The sequence below is a fragment of the Sorex araneus genome, chromosome 1, assembly GCF_027595985.1.
Source record: "Sorex araneus isolate mSorAra2 chromosome 1, mSorAra2.pri, whole genome shotgun sequence".
Lineage (NCBI taxonomy): Eukaryota > Metazoa > Chordata > Mammalia > Eulipotyphla > Soricidae > Sorex > Sorex araneus.
In genome coordinates, this window is record NC_073302.1 from 120,363,653 (window position 1) to 120,379,492 (window position 15,840).

Sequence of the window (15,840 nt, forward strand, 5' to 3'; positions counted from 1 at the left end):
GTTTTGGGGCCACACCCAGCAGTGCTCAGGGATTCCTCTTGCCTCTGCACTCAGGAATCACTCCTAGAAGTGCTCAGAGGACCAGTTGAAATGACAGGGACCAAGCCTAGGTTGCAAGGCAAATGCCCCACCCACTGTACCATCTCTCTGGCCCCCAAGTTTTATTTTTGATCTTCAAAAACCTCTAATTTTCTTTACACCATTATTCAGGTAAAACATAGAGTTGCCTCCAAGTGAGACTGATCAATTCCAGATCTTCCGAACTGTAGTGTTTCTACCTCCAACTTTTAAGAGATGGCTTTTGTATTTCAAGGAGGGGAAAAAGAACTCCAACTAAGTGCAGTCAGCTTTGAAAACTCTGTTTTTTAACTGAGGTTGTCTTTTCAAATTTACAAGTTTAAAAATAAAATATTTTGCATTCTGAGTTGCCAGCAGAATATACCTTCAAGTTATTTTGTGTTCTCCCCTCAATAGGAACTCGCAAGTTGAGCATTCAGAGAGATATTACCTTCTCTGTAGGTTCAGAGTACCTGCCAACTTTAACAGAAATTTCTGTACAAAACTCTTTATGTTGGGGGCTGGAGTGATAGCACAGCGGGTAAGGCATTTGCCTTGCACGCGGCCGACCCGGGTTCAAATCCCAGCATCCCATATGGTCCCCTGAGCACCGCCAGGGGTAATTCCTGAGTGCATGAGCCAGGAATGACCCCTGTGCATTGCCGGGTGTGACCCAAAAAGCAAAAAAAAAAAAAAAAAAAAAAAAAAACTCTTTATGTTGTCAGGCTAAGTGACTCCCTCCTCCAAAAACCTCAAACTCACTCATGATAATGGTTGGAAAAAAACAGCAAAAGGGGCATGACAAAAAAAAAAAAAGCTACAGTTCAAGGTTCCCAATTATTTTATTTATTGTTGTTCATCAAGGGTCACTCCCATCAGGGCCCGAACCGTGTGGTAGCAGAGACTGAGCCTACAGGTCTTGCATGCAAAGCATGCAGTGTTTCAGAGCTCTGAGCCATCTTTCCAGCGGCAGCTAAATCTTATTAGAATACCCAAAGCCAAGGCCCACGCAAGGTCAGGACATTCCGATTTGATTTGTCCTCTAGACAATTTAAAACAGAAAAAAACAAAGCCAAAACCAAACAACAAAACCTCCCAAACACTCCTCAGTAAGGATCTGGTTAAAGCATTTTGTTCTGTTTTTCTTTTGTGTATTGAGCATTCCACTCTACCATTGTGTAAACTTCAGGTGTGCCTCACTGGAAATCAATCAATATACTTTAAGTTCTATGCTGAAAATCCAATTCCAATATTCAACATATATTTGTCCCAGTTTCCCCACTCCCAAAAAATCACAGTTCCTTTTTGTTGGTTTCTTCATTTTCCCCCCATGATGTTGTTATGATAGTTGGGTTACACACATGCACACACTTGTGTGTGTCACACACAGGCTTTGTTATAGCACTGGGAATCCTAGACAGCGGTGCCTGTAGATCAGAATTTGTGGAATGGTGCCAGGAATCGACCTCTCTCAGCCTAATTCCTCTGAGGCAGGCGCTCTACCTCTAAATGATACTCCTTGCCCCCACCCCGTCCCCCGTCCCCCCCACTTGGTTTAGCTTCTTAAAGGGACCAGAGGGAAAAAGAGACATTTCTCTTGCTTTGCATACTCCACAAGGAGCCGGAGTGATAGTACAGCAGGGAGGGCATTTCCCTCGCACGCGCCTGACCAGGGTTTGATCACCAGCATCCCATATGTTCCCCAAAGCACTGCCAGGAGTAATTCTGGAGTGCAGAGCCAGGAGCAACCCCTGAGCATTGCTAGGTGTGACCCAAAAAGCAAAAAATAAATAAATAAATAAATGGATACTCCACGAGCTCAAACTTGATCCTGCTTGGGTAAATAAATAAACAGTTATTTCAATATCTTTCTCTCCAGACTTTCTGGTGCTGTGATGTCCACCCCGGGCTTGGCTGTGCTGTTCACATACGCTTGGTGCATGGCAGTGCAAGGGGTCACATTTGGCACTGTGGGGTGGATGTCAGGGATCAGAGTCTTGGCCTCATGCGTGCAAGGCAAGCGCGCTACCATGGAGCCACATTCATAGGCCTCATCAATCTAATTCTTGAGCAGAGTGGGAGAAGCTAAGGAACTCTAAAACAGAAAGCATTACAGTCCAGATGTATCTTCTCTGCTTTTTGAACTTAAAGCAACAGATGGGTCCACGTTCTTTTTGTTTGTTGGCTTTTTCACTTGAGGGCCACATCTAGCAGTGCTTACTCTTCATTCTGTGTTCCGGGGTCACTCCTGGAATCGTCTGGAGGACCGTCCGCCGTGCTGGGGATGGAGCCATGGTCAGTCACATGCAAGACAGGTGCTTTCCCCTTTGTAATATCTATCTGGACCAGCCCATGTCTTATGTAGCATGTAACTAAAATAAGTTGTTAAAAAGTTAGCATATTTTAAAGATTATTTCAACGATCCTGGTTAGATCAAACAACCCTCAGAATTTTGTATTCTAAGTGCAAATCCATTGGGAAGAAAAGATTGTGACAGGAGACATACTCCTTTTATACACATAACTTCAAAAGTTATAAACACATAGCCATCTTTCCAGGAGGGAAGCGGCTCCACAATTATTCCTGAAAGAAGCATGATGCTGCCAAGTCTTCCCAGGTAGGTTGGTTCAGGATGAAAACTCTGGGGCCTTTTTGGAATGGGGGCAAGCAGATTCCTCTTTCTGCCTGAAGGCGCACAGCTGGCACCACACCTGACACTCTCTGACATAGAAATGGTCCAGCTCCAAAACTGAACCTCATCAAGCTGCCAAGCCATCAAATCGTTCCAGTTCCACAGCTCTTGGAATGTAAGAGTGTGTATGCGGCTGTACAACACCTCCGAATTTCAGAGTACTATCAGCCCGGTAGAATCACAGCAATTCTATTTTTGTTTGTTTGTTTGTTTGTTTTTGCTTTTTGGGTCACACCTGAAAATGCACAGGGGTTACTCCTGGCTCTGCACTCAGGAATTACCCCTGGCAGTGCTCAGGGGACCATATGGGATGCTGGGGATCGAATCTGGGTCAGCCACGTGCAAGGCAAACACCCTACCTGCTGTATTGCTCCAGCCCCCTCACAGCAATTCTGATGGGAACGTTGTGTAGAAGACCACCAATGAACCTAAACAATAACACAGAAGGCTCAACTAGCACTGACCAGCCCAGTAGCTCCTCGGACAATGACTTCAGTAACATCTTTGTGAGATAGAACAATGATCACAGAGTGACTTTTCTTGATTTTTGAGAATTTGATTTGCCTTTGAGTTGTAACAAACAATATGAAATAAATTTGTCTGTGCCTGCTAAGGGGGCAGGCTAGGGTGGTGGGTAGGAAACTGTGGGCGTTGGTGGAGGGAAGTTCACACTGGTGAGGACTTGATGTTGGAACATTTGCTACCTGAACTGTATTATGAACAACTTGGTAAACTATGGTGTTATAATAAGAATGAGAATAAATTCTAACACTTTAAAAAAAATTCCAGCTGGAATAAGTAACCAGTGCATTCTACTACTTGCATGGGGTTTGCTATCATCCTATATTTAGATATGTGGAATGCTTGTATTTATCTGTTGATTGAAGTTGTTTCCTGCAATGAAATGGAGAAAAGCATTATCACAGCATGACTGCCAATGTCTCATCAACTCTTCCTGATGCTTGTATCTGTCTTTATGACTAACATGTTTTTGTGTATGTGTTTGTGTGTGTGGGGGGAGGGCGGTGACCATACTGAGTGGTGCTAAGGACTTACTCCTGGTTCTGCATTCAAGGATCACTCCTGTGATCAGTTGGCCTACAGAGTAACAGAGATGAAACTTGAGTCAGCAGCTTGCAAGGCAAGTGCCTTACCCACTGTCACATCTCTCTGGTCCGTTATGGTTAACTCCCCCTCTGCATTTTATTTAAACACCGTGGTTTACAGTTTTTCATGATGATTTGTTACAGGCATTCGATATCCCAACCCCAATCCCGCCACCACTGTCACCTTCCCTCCACCATTGTCTCCGTTTTCCCAACCACCCCTCAAGTCTGTCCTCATAACAGGCCCACAATAACTTATTTTATATTGGTTGGTACCATTAAATAGCTAATGGAATGATAAAAAAAAATTCCACAGAAGAAAACTTGTGAAAATTGTTGCATCTCACCCTCAGGACATAAAGTCCTTGTCTGAGGGTTTACTAAGCTGCTGAGCCTTCTGTGTTAGTGTTTTTGTTAGTTGAGATTGGTTGGCTTCTGTGTTACACCCCATCCAATCTGGTGTGCTACTACTGTGATCTGAGTGTTGTAGATTTTGGCGATGTCGCATGACTGTGAATCTCATGCTTAATTATCTAAATTTTTTTTTTTTTTTTTGCTTTTTGGGTCACACCCAGCAATGCACAGGGGTTGCCTCCTGGCTTTGCACTCAGGAGTCACTCCTGGCGGTGCTCAGGGGACCATATGGGATGCTGGGAATCAAACCCGGGTCGGCCGCATGCAAGGCAAACGCCCTACCCGCTGCGCTATTGCTCCAGCCCCAATTATCTAAAATTTTTTTAAAAATTAAATTGCCATGAGATAAACAGGTACGAAGTTGTCCATGATTGGGTTTCAGTAAAACAATATTTCAACACCCATATCTTCACCAGTGTACATTTCTCACCACCAATGTTCCCAATTTTTCTCCTTCCACCCCCCAACCCTGGTCTGCCTCTACAGCAGACACTTTTTTCCTTTCTCTTTCCCTGGCCCCACCTTGGGTCATTATGGTTTGCAGTGGAGGTGCTATAAGGTTATCCCTTTACCTACTTTTAGTGCTCAATTCTTGTCCAGAGTGATCATTTTCTACTGTAATTGCCGTAGTGGTCCCTTCTCCATCCTAATTGCCCTCTTTCCGTTCCTCCCACATGTGATAAGCTTCCAACCATGGTCATGGTTAACTTCGTCTTTTTTTTTTTTTTTTTGCTTTTTGGGTCACACCTGGCGATACACAGGGGTTACTCCTGGCTCTGCACTCAGGAATTACTCCTGGCAGTGCTCAGGGGACTATATAGGATGCTGGGAATCGAACCCAGGTCGGCCGCGTGCAAGGCAAATGCCCTACCTGCTGTGCTATTGCTCCAGCCCCCAGTCATGGTTAACTTTTAATGTGCGTTATTTTTACATGATATCAATGCCTAGCCAGTCTATCTGGTGTATGTTGTATGCATCATTATAGCCGACATTCGTGTAATTACTATGTGATCAGTAAGATTCTACCAAGAAAGTCACCTTGATGGACCAGAGAGTCCAGATAGGCCTGGTTTAATCCTCAGCGCCACTTAATCTCCCAAGCCTTGCCTGGAGTGTCCCTGGAGGTCCCTGAGGACCATGGGGGTTGCCTGGGTGATCCCCAGCACTTCGGGCCTGATCAACACTACATCCTCAGGCCCTCACACTGAACCACTAGCCTGGTTGGCCAAGTATGATCAGAAGCGGCCCCTGGATCCTCTGAGGACCGCTTGGGAGCCCTCTCCCTACAAAAAGAAATTCTGATTTAAAAATATCATGCTGTTTATCTCTCAGGATTCAAGAAAAAGATGCTCTCTCATTTAAATAAAAGATAAATAAAGATTTAAAATGCCATGCTTACTTCACTTTAGTGGGCTGTCACTATGGACACAAGTGAAAATGAACACCACCGAAACTGTTGAGAAAGAAAAGGAAGGGTGGAAAAGAGGAAGAAAGGGGAAAGGAAGGCAGGATGGAAAGATGGAAAAAATGAGGAAAGAAAGAAAATGAAGAAAAGCAGGGAGAAAGAAAGAAGGGAGGAAGGAAGGAAGAAGGAAAGAAAGGAGGGAAAGGAAAGAAAGAAGAGAAAAAAACAAAGAAACTAACACTCATTAAATAAGTTCATCTTGTCTACCTGATAAATGAGATGCCTTTTCTACTGGGAACACCTATGGTAGGCATTCATACAGTGCCTTAGATTCTATTGTTCTTTAAATAAATCGCTGCAAATTTAAAACATCACATGTTTAGGGTTCAGAGAAATAGTATAGCTGTTAGGATCCAGGCTGCTGACCCACGTTTAATCCCCAGAATCCCAATTTTCCCCCTGAGCACTGCCAGAAATGATTCCTGGGTGCAGAGGCAGGAGTAGCCCCTAAATATTGCTGGCTGTGATCTAAACAACAACAAAAAGACCCATTTTATTATCTTGTATGCTGCTGAACTCTCATTGATCTCCTACATCACTGCTCCCTTGAGTGTTGGCAGGTGTAACCTGCATCCTCTGGCCTTCCTATCAAACCACTGTCCATTCATGAGTGGCTCCTGAGTCACCTGAGTACTGCCTGAGAGTCTCCTACACCCCTTATCTCCTACACCCCTTAAAATTCCCCCCCAAATGACAATGAAATTCATCTTTATTATAATTCTGTAGTTCAGACTTTCCACCAAGCTAAGTCAAAATATTAATAGGACTGGGTTCTTTCCAATGCGCTGAAAGAGAATTCATTTCTTGGCCTTTTTTCAACTTCTAGTGAACACATACATTCCTTGGCTCATGGTCCCTTCTTTCACCTTTAAAGTCAGAAAAATAGCGTCTTCAATTTTCTTATTCTAACTCTGCTGTTTTCCTGTTAGCAAGAACACTGTGGTTATATTAGTCCCATCTGGATAATCCAGGATAACCTTCCCATCTCAAGATTCTCAATGACATCTTCAAAGTTTTTTTTTACATTAAACCAATATATATTAGGCTTAAGGGTCATTATTCTGTATACTGCACATGAGGTATGCATAGTCTCACTCTCCGGGACAACTCTCTCTCTCTCTCTCTCTCTCTCTCTCTCTCTCTCTCTCTCTCTCTCTCTCTCTTCTTCTTTCTTTCTTTCTTTCTTTCTTTCTTTCTTTCTTTCTTTCTTTCTTTCTTTCTTTCTTTCTTTCTCTCTCACTCTTTCTTTATCTCTCACTCTTTCTTTCTTTCTTTCTTTCTTTCTTTCTTTCTTTCTTTCTTTCTTTCTTTCTTTCTTTCTTTCTTTCTTTCTCTCTCTTTCTTTCCTTCTTTCTTTCTTTCTTTCTTTCTTTCTTTCTTTCTTTCTTTTCTTTCTTTCTTTCTTTCTTTCTTTCTTTCTTTCTTTCTCTCTCTTCTTTCCTTTCTTTCTTTCTTTCTTTCTTTCTTTCTTTCTTTCTTTCTTTCTTTCTTTCTTTCTTTCTTTCTTTCTTTCTTTCTTTCTTTCTTTCTTTCTTTCTTTCTTTCTTTCTTTCTTTCTTTCTTTCTTTCTTTCTTTCTTTCTTTCTTTCTCTAGAGACTTGGGTGGAGCTTGAACCCCCCAGCTATACTTGGGGGCTACTCTCATTTTCTTGCTTAAGGGTCGTTCCAGAGGAGCTCAGGGGATCAAGCACTCAGCCTGTTGAACTATCTCTCTGACCCAATCAGTGACAAGTTTTTGGGCTACACCCAGCAATGCTCAGGGCTGACTCCTGGCTCTGTGTTCAGGGATCACTCCTGGTAGTGCTTGGGGATCATATGTGATGCTGGGGATTGGACAAAGGTTGGCCACATGCAAGGTAAATGCCATGCCCTCTGTTCTACTCTTTGGCCCATCAGGCATAGCTTTTAAATCTTTCTATAGGACCATTCCTGAGCCTTATTCTCACTTTTCTCTTGATTTGTGTTCTCAGTTCTTTGGGTTTCTTTTAGTTTTTGTTTTTTGCCCGTGGGGCAGTGTCTCCCAAGCAGTGGATCTGGTGCTCAGGCCAGTGGTGCCAGGGAGTACACGGGATATATGGGTGGTGCTGGGACGTCCTGAGTTCCGTAATCAGGGGTGCTCAGGGGAACATGTGAATCCAGGAATCAAAACAGGTTCAGCCACATGCAAGACATATATACTTTTTTGGGGGGGAGGGGAGTCATATGAAGTGGCACTCAGAGGTTTCTTCCATCTCTGTGCTCTGGGCCCACCCCAGTAGGGCTTGGAGGTCAATCTGGGTCAGCTGCATGCAAGGCACATCTTACCCCTGTGCATCGCTCCGGCCCACTTGGTCAGTTTCTTTTCATTTTCATTTATTTATTTATTTATTTATTTATTTATTTATTTATTTATTTATTTCACTTTCTTAGTTTTTCATTATTATTATTATTATTATTATTATTATTATTATTTGGTCACACCCGGCAATGCACAAGGATTACTCCTGGCTCTGCACTCAGGAATTACTCCTGGCAGTGCTCAAGGGATTATATGGGATGCTGGGAATTGAACCTGGTCGGCCGCACGCAAGGCAAACACCCTACCCGCTGTGCTATTGCTCCAGCCCAGACTTTCTTAGTTTTTAACCAGTTGGCCAACTAAGCAGGCAGTGCTCATTAATATAATTATAGATGGATCCGGTCTATCTTATATACACATAAAGTAGATGGTAAGATATAGATCCTAAATTCTGCCTCTGGGTCTTCCTTTCACCACTGTATTTTAAAGCCATAGGGCCACAACTGCCCAGTTTCAGCTGGAATGGGCATACCATACAGATGGGTGAATGATGCAGGCCCTCGAGTCTTCCTTATTGACCTCCTTTATTAATTAATCTTGGAGAGCTCTTCCATGAGGGCCCGAGGATGGCTGGAGGAAGAGAGAGCAAGACAGTAGGAACAGATAACAGGGTTTTGGGTCATTTTCTTGAGAGTGTACTTATCCCCTTTGGCCTGTTCTCATATACCCAGGAATTCTTTTTCTTTAATACCATAATATATGGTTACTTAACTTTTGGAGGCTAAGATAATGCCTAGTTCATAAGGGACAATTAATGATAGACACTTTTCAGTATGATTCAGGCTCTCTTAGAGTCCATTAGCCTCTGAGGAAAGAAGTAAATTTATAGGTAAAGTCAACTATTCTTGACAGAGGAAACCCCAGGACCACTCTCTGCAATATTCTATCAATGGAATCAAACAGCTTAATATTCTACTGGGCCCTGCAGTGGTGGGGACCCCTGAGGCTCACCCTGGAGGCAGAGGATCACTGAGGCCACACCCAACAGCGTGCAGAGACCCTCGGGACAATGCCTAGTGGACTGAGGGCCATCAGGGCCGCCTGCAGGCATTAGGGGTCACCGGGGCCACACTCAGCAGTGCTTGGAAGCCCCCCAGAGATTCATTTGGTGACACTAAGGATTGAACAAGTATTCATAGCAAACAAAGCATCTCTCTAGGTCCCAGTGTTATCTCCCTTGCCCCTAATCTGTTATAGATTATAAAAGCAGAAAAGAAAAGAATTATTGAAAATAATTGCAAGATACCATGGATTGCAAGATATGGTCTAGGTTCAGAGGAGTTAAATGGGAAGCAAGGGGCAGGAGCATATGGTATGTCAGGTAGGGTGCTCGCCTTGCATGCAGCCAACCCTGGTTCCATCCCAGGCATCGCATATGGTCCTGAGCCAAGAGTGATCCCCGATCACAGAGCCTCCAGTAAGGCCTGAGCACAGCCAGGCGTGGTGCAACTCCCCCCCCCCCACCTCTTTGTCCCAAAGGAAACAAAATTGTGCACCATAGAATCAGCACAAATAAGCTTCTGCTGAGACCCTGCTCCTTCACTCATCGAGGGAAATGTGTTTTGAGAAGTAATTGGTTCCTTTTAGCTCCTTCGTGGCAGTGCCACATGCAGACACATCCTGAACTTCAGTCTGAAGCCAGTTTTATTTAGTCACATAGGCCTGTTACATCTAATTAGTATGAATAACAACTCCAAACTTTGCAAAAATAAACACATGGATTGAAAGGCCTTATTTCCTTTTATGTCGGGATTAGGAAAAAGAGGTTAGGTCTTTAGCAGACATGCCCTCATCCTGACCAAAATCAAATGGAATGACAAGGCTCTTTCGGTAACTGACACACAGACAGCACACACACTCAGTCCCACAGAAAGGGTAGTTCATCAGAAAAACAAATATATCTTGTTCACACAACTTGAGAGATATTTTTGCTATAAAGAGTCTTCATTGGGAGAGGAACAGACACTTCCCCAAGTAGATATACAGACGGCCACTGGCTTTGTGAAACAATGCTCTCCATCATTTATCATCAGGGAAATACAAATCAAGACAATGAGGTATCCCCTCTCACAGAGAGACTGGCTCACATCAAAAAGAACAAAAACAACAAGTGTAGGTGCAGATGTAGGGAAAGCAGACCCCCTCATCCACTGCTGGTGGGAATGAAATTGGTTTAATCTCCTTGGAAAACAATATGGACACTGCTCAAAAAAAAAAAAAAAACAACTAAGAATTGAGCTTCCTTTTTTTTTTTTTTTCCTCTTTGGATCACACCCGACGATGCACAGGGATTGCTCCTGGCTCTGCACTCAGGAATTACCTCTGGTGGTGCTCAGGGGACCACATGGGATGCTGGGAGTCAAACCCGAGTCGGCAGCATGCAAGGCAAATGCCCTACTTGCTGTACTATCGCTCCAGCCCCAAGAATTGAACTTTCATATCACCCACTTCTTGGCATCTAACACAACAGCGCCCAAATCCTGTTCTAAAAGACATTTGCACTCCTATGTTCATTGCAGCATTTCATAATAGCTGAAATCTGGAAGCAATCCAAGTGTCCAAAAAGAGTTGTTTAACAACTGTCATCCCGTTGTTCATTGATTTACTCGAGTGGGCACCAGTAACATCTCCATTTGTCCCAGCCCTGAGATTTTAGCAGCCTCTCCTTACTCATCTTTCCCATTGATTGGAGGCTCTTTTCAGGGTCAGGGGAATGAGACTGTTATTGTTACTGTATTTGACATGTCAGATACACCCTGGGGAGCTTGCCAGGCTCTTGAGTTTGAAGATAAAAAAAAAAATTAGGGGCTGGAGTGATAGCACAGTGGGTAGGGCGTTTGCCTTGCACGTGGCCGACCCGGGTTCGATTCCCAGCATCCCATATGGTCCCCTGAGCACCACCAGGAGTAATTCCTGAGTGCAGAGCCAGGAGTAACTCCTGTGCATCGCCGGGTGTGACCCAAAAAAGTAAAAAAAAATTTTTTTAAATGCCAGGAAGGCTGAATGAGAAGACAGAGTGAAGAATGGGAGCACTCTCACCTGCGCAGGGCCCTGGCACCCCGGCAGGGTGTGGCCACAGTAACAACAAGAGGCAGCATAAGACAGCACCCACTGGGTCTGCACAGCCTGACCAAGTATCACAAGGGGTAGCCTCTGGGCCCCATGCTCTTCTAGAAAGGTGCCCCCCCCCCAATTAAAAAAGTTCCTTTAAGTGGTATATGTGCTCTGGTGAAGGGATGGGTGTTTGAGCATTGTGTAACTGATACTTAAGCCTGAAAGCTTTGTAACTTTCCACATGGTGATTCGATAAAAAAAAAAGTTCCTTTAAAACCCACAAAAATAAATAAACTCATAGCATAAAGCAAAAAGACAAACTTTCCATAGTATTTCCGTGGAAAGCTTTAAGTTCTCAATTTGTAAGCAAACCACTATTGATAATACATTCCCAATACCATAATATTTATAAAACTGACCACAATCATGTTGACCCTCAAAACCTAGAGAAGAGAAGAAAAGTTTCTGCTGTATTTTAATTCCTTTGTCACAACTCTGAAACTCTCAAACTGAGCTATTAGAACAGGAAAAAAAAATCATGCAGAATTCAATTCTGTTGAACAGTATCAAGGTCATGAAAGACAGTATGGCTGGTGAGAACCTTTCTAGTTTGAAACAAACTAGAGTTTTGCGCAGTGGCAGTATCATAGCCAATGAGGTTTATCAGAGGCATGATTATTGCTAATTGAACTAAACTAGAAAAAAAAACATGACGATGAAATGCAAGGGCCTGGAATCTAAAAAGTTATAAAAGACATTATAGGAAAATGTGAAATATTTACTACAGCCATACTAGAAAATGGCAATTGCTGTTATTGTATAATTATGTAGAGAAGTGCTCTTATTTTAGACCCGAGGTACAAAGGATCTCATGGTTTATACGTAATGGAATATTTCTCAGCTAAAGAAAAGATGAAGTCGTGCAATTTCCCACTACTTGGATGGATCTGGAGAGTGTCATGCTGAGTGAAATTAGTCATCAGGAAAGGAACAAAATAGAATGATCTCTTATATATGGGGTAAAGAAACAGAGTAAGGGGTAACAAATGGCCAAAAGCAACAAAACCTGAGAATGGTTTAAAGAACTGAGTTTACCGTGGTCGGTCAGGAGTGGATAGAGGGGGCTGGACCCCGGTGGAGGGAAGTGGACACTCTGGTGAAGGGTGTGGTGTTGAATTATTGTATGTGTGAAACCCTATCATGAACAGTATTGTACATCACTGCCTCAAAAATAAAAGGGCAAAATACTGAAAGATCTCTCATTTTGTGGGGAAGCCAGTAAGTGATAAATGATGGCCGATGTAACAGACCCGAGAGTCTGCCTAGAGGAATAAACCCACTCAATTGGGATGCTGAGGGGTGAGAAGGGGATCAGGACAGTGGAGGAAGCTCAGTGACACTGGTGGGCGGTGTGCTGTAGCAACATTCTCTGCATGAACCATTCTATCAACAATGACTGCATGAAAAAAATTATTTTAAACAATTATTTATTTATTTATTTTTTGCTTTTTGGGTCATACCCTGCGATGCTCAGGGGTTACTCCTGGCTCATGCACTCAGGAATTACCCCTGGTGGTGCTTGGGGGACCATATGGGATGCTGGGAATCGAACCCGGGTTGGCCACGGTGCATGGCAAACACCCTACCTGCTGTGCTATTGCTCCAGCCCCAAAAAGACATCTTTGAGGCAGCCTGTCTTTTTTTTTTTTCTTTTTGGGTCACACCCGTCTATGCACAGGGGTTAGTCCTGGCTCTGCACTCAGGAATTACTCCCAGTGGTGCTTGGGGGACCATATGGGATGCTGGAATTCAAACAACCTGGGTTGGCATCGTGCAAGGCAAAAACGCCTTACCCGCTGTGCTGTCACTCTAGCCCCACAGGGAGCCTGTCTTAAATTTTAGATGTTTCAAGTTGTGAATCTGGCTAGAGTTGCTTTATTGCCCAACTGGGGGATGTTCAGGCTGTCTGGTCCACAGGAACTTGGGCACTTCCCAGATCTTTTGTTTAGCTTTGGTTTTGAATTTTGAGGCCACATGAAGGGTGCTCAGGGAACACTCCCGGCTCAGTGTCCTGGGTCATTTCCAACGGTGCTTAGGGGACCATGCACAGGCAATCAATCCAGGACTCCCGCACACAAAGCACACATTCTGCCTGTTGAGCTCCCTCTCCACTCCTGTAGTCCCCAGGCTTTACACACGTTTTCTGTATCAGTGCTCTCAGCTACCAGCTTAGAGACTGGGGCCTGTCCACAGGCCGAGGCAGGTCAGGACCACTGAGCTGACCTCCCAACGGCCTGGCCCTCTGCTCGCCACTGACGTGTCCAGAAAAGATGTTCCCCTCCGTTTTGTTTTTGGGCTACACCCGGCAATGCTCAGGGCTTCCTCCTGGCTCTGCACTCAGGGATCACTCTTGGTGGACTTGGCAGACCATGTCGGGTGCCGGGAACCGAGCCTGGGTTGGTGATGTGCAAGGCGAGTGCCCTCCCTGCTGTACGCTGGTCCCCTCTGTTGAGTCATCAGAGCCAACTCAGTTATCATCACAGCTGCCAAAAGTCGGAAACCAACAAAACCAAAGAAGGGAGCTAACGTTTACCATGATGTTGACAATGTCCTGCATGCGTATGCGTGTGCGTGTGTGCGTGTGTGCATGTGTGCGTGTGTGCGCGCGTGTGTGTGTGTGTGTGTGTGTGTGATTTGATTTGTTTTTGAATTTCATTCTGTTTTTGAGCCATGCCTGGTGGTGATTAGGGTTTACCACCGGCTCTGGGTCCAGGGATCACTTCTGGTGGGTTCAAGGGATCCAGACTGAGTGGGCTGCATGCAAGGCAGCTCCCTACCCCCTGCACTATCACCCTGGTCCAGTTTTACATTTAATCGGCTGCCACGAAGTGCTCATCTTTTTGTTTTGTATCGTTTGGGGGGACTGGAGCGATAGCACAGTGGGTAGGGCATTTGCCTTGCATGCGGCTGACCCGGGTTGATTCCTCCATACCTCTCAGAGAGCCTGGCAAGCTACCGAGAATATCCACCTGCACGGCAGAGCCTGGCAAGCTCCCCGTGGCATATTCAATATGCCAAACACAGTAACAACAATTCTCACAATGGAGATGTTACTGGTGCCCGCTCGAGCAAATTGATGAACAACGGGAGGACAGTGCAGTGCTACATGGTTTGGGGGCCACACCCTGTAGTTAGTTCTCAGGGCTTTCCTGAGAGGGTTTACTCTTGGCAGGGCTTGGGGGAGCCCTGTGGGGTGCGAGGGGATTGAACCCAGGTTGACTGCATGCAAGGCAAACATCCTACCTACTGTACCATTGCTCTGGCCCACAGCACTTGTCTTTATTCTTCATTTCTTAGTTTCCCCTTTATCTGGGGGGTGGGGGAAACGCGAGCAGTGCTTAGCGCTTACTCCTGGCTCTGCACTCAGGGGTCACCCCTGGCAGGGCTTCCGGAGCCATATGTACTGCTGGGGACTAACCCTGGGTCTGCCACGTGTCAGTGCCTTCCCTACCCTGTAATGACTCTGAGCCCCAGAAACCTCTTCTTAATCTCTGAAAAGTGAGATCACTGTAGATTTCCTACAGAACAGAATATCCTAGGCATTTGGAACTCTTTCAAGAGTTAGACATGCCCTAAATCCAGGCTCTACCTCCACGGTGATAAGAAAGGATCACACAAAGGGATTCTTGCAGTAACGTGAATCCTTGGATGCCACCACAGTCACTAGACTGGAATCCCAGGGCCAGGTGACTTGGGAAACTGATGAATGTGTATTCCATCCCTTTCCTGCACCCCACCCCTCCCCCTCCTTCGCCCCCCTCCCTAGCCGCTACCCCCCATCAAGGGGTTCTTACCAGCAGGGCAGCTGGGGAAGCACCGTGCTCACCTCAGCGTTCTCGGGATGAAGATGCCAAAGCCTGGGGAAGTCTCAGCCTCCAGGGCTGTCCCTGGCTCTGCTGACAGGAGCTCAGGCTCCCTTCTCTGGGGGCGGGGCTGCAACACCGAGAATCTAAGAGACCATAAAAGACTTTTCCACCCACGATAAGCCCTTTTGTGATGGTTGAGGGGGAAAAAAAAAGTTTCCCCTGTACAATGAATTCATTTTTCTATTAAAACCCTCGTTCTCAGTACATCTGATTTGCATAGCTCGTGGAAAGCCAGTCATCTGTACGCCCTGCTCCTCCACTGAGCCAGCTTCCTGGCTGTCAGACTGCCCTGCACCGCCCCCTCGGCCCACTCCACAGCCCTCCACCTGTGCGCTCAGGCCCCCCCCCCAACTCCTGCAGGCTCAGTCAGCAGCACCCGCTCTGCTCCGTGTTGAGTCATCCCCTTCCCTGGAGACTCAGTGGGAGCCCTGGAGACCGTGGGGCTGGGCTCTGGGCTGCGTTCCAGCCTTTCCTCCTGCTCTGAACTCAGGCTCAACCCCGAGCACTCCCAGAATGGACTCGGACAGGGGGGCAAGCAGGACAGCGTCTATGGGAGAAGGGCGGGGGTGGTGCTAGTGCTGTGGCCCTTCATGCATGTACATTTCCCACCACCAGTGTCACCAACTTCCCTCCTTCTACCTCACCCCACCCCCAGTCTGCCTCTATGGCAGGTACTTTTCCTCTCTCTCTCTCTCTGTTTCTCTCTCTCTCTCTCTCTCTCTTTCGCTCTCTCTCTCTATCTGTCTCTCTCTATCTGTCTCTGTCTCTCTATCTGTCTCTGTCTCTCT

At 45.5% G+C, this 15,840-nt stretch overlaps 1 pseudogene; it reads left to right on the forward strand.

The window, feature by feature from the left end:
• The first annotated feature begins 11,750 nt into the window (after nucleotides 1-11,750).
• LOC129401213 (U4 spliceosomal RNA) lies at nucleotides 11,751-11,831 on the forward strand (annotated as a pseudogene).
• Nucleotides 11,832-15,840: the final 4,009 nt, after the last annotated feature.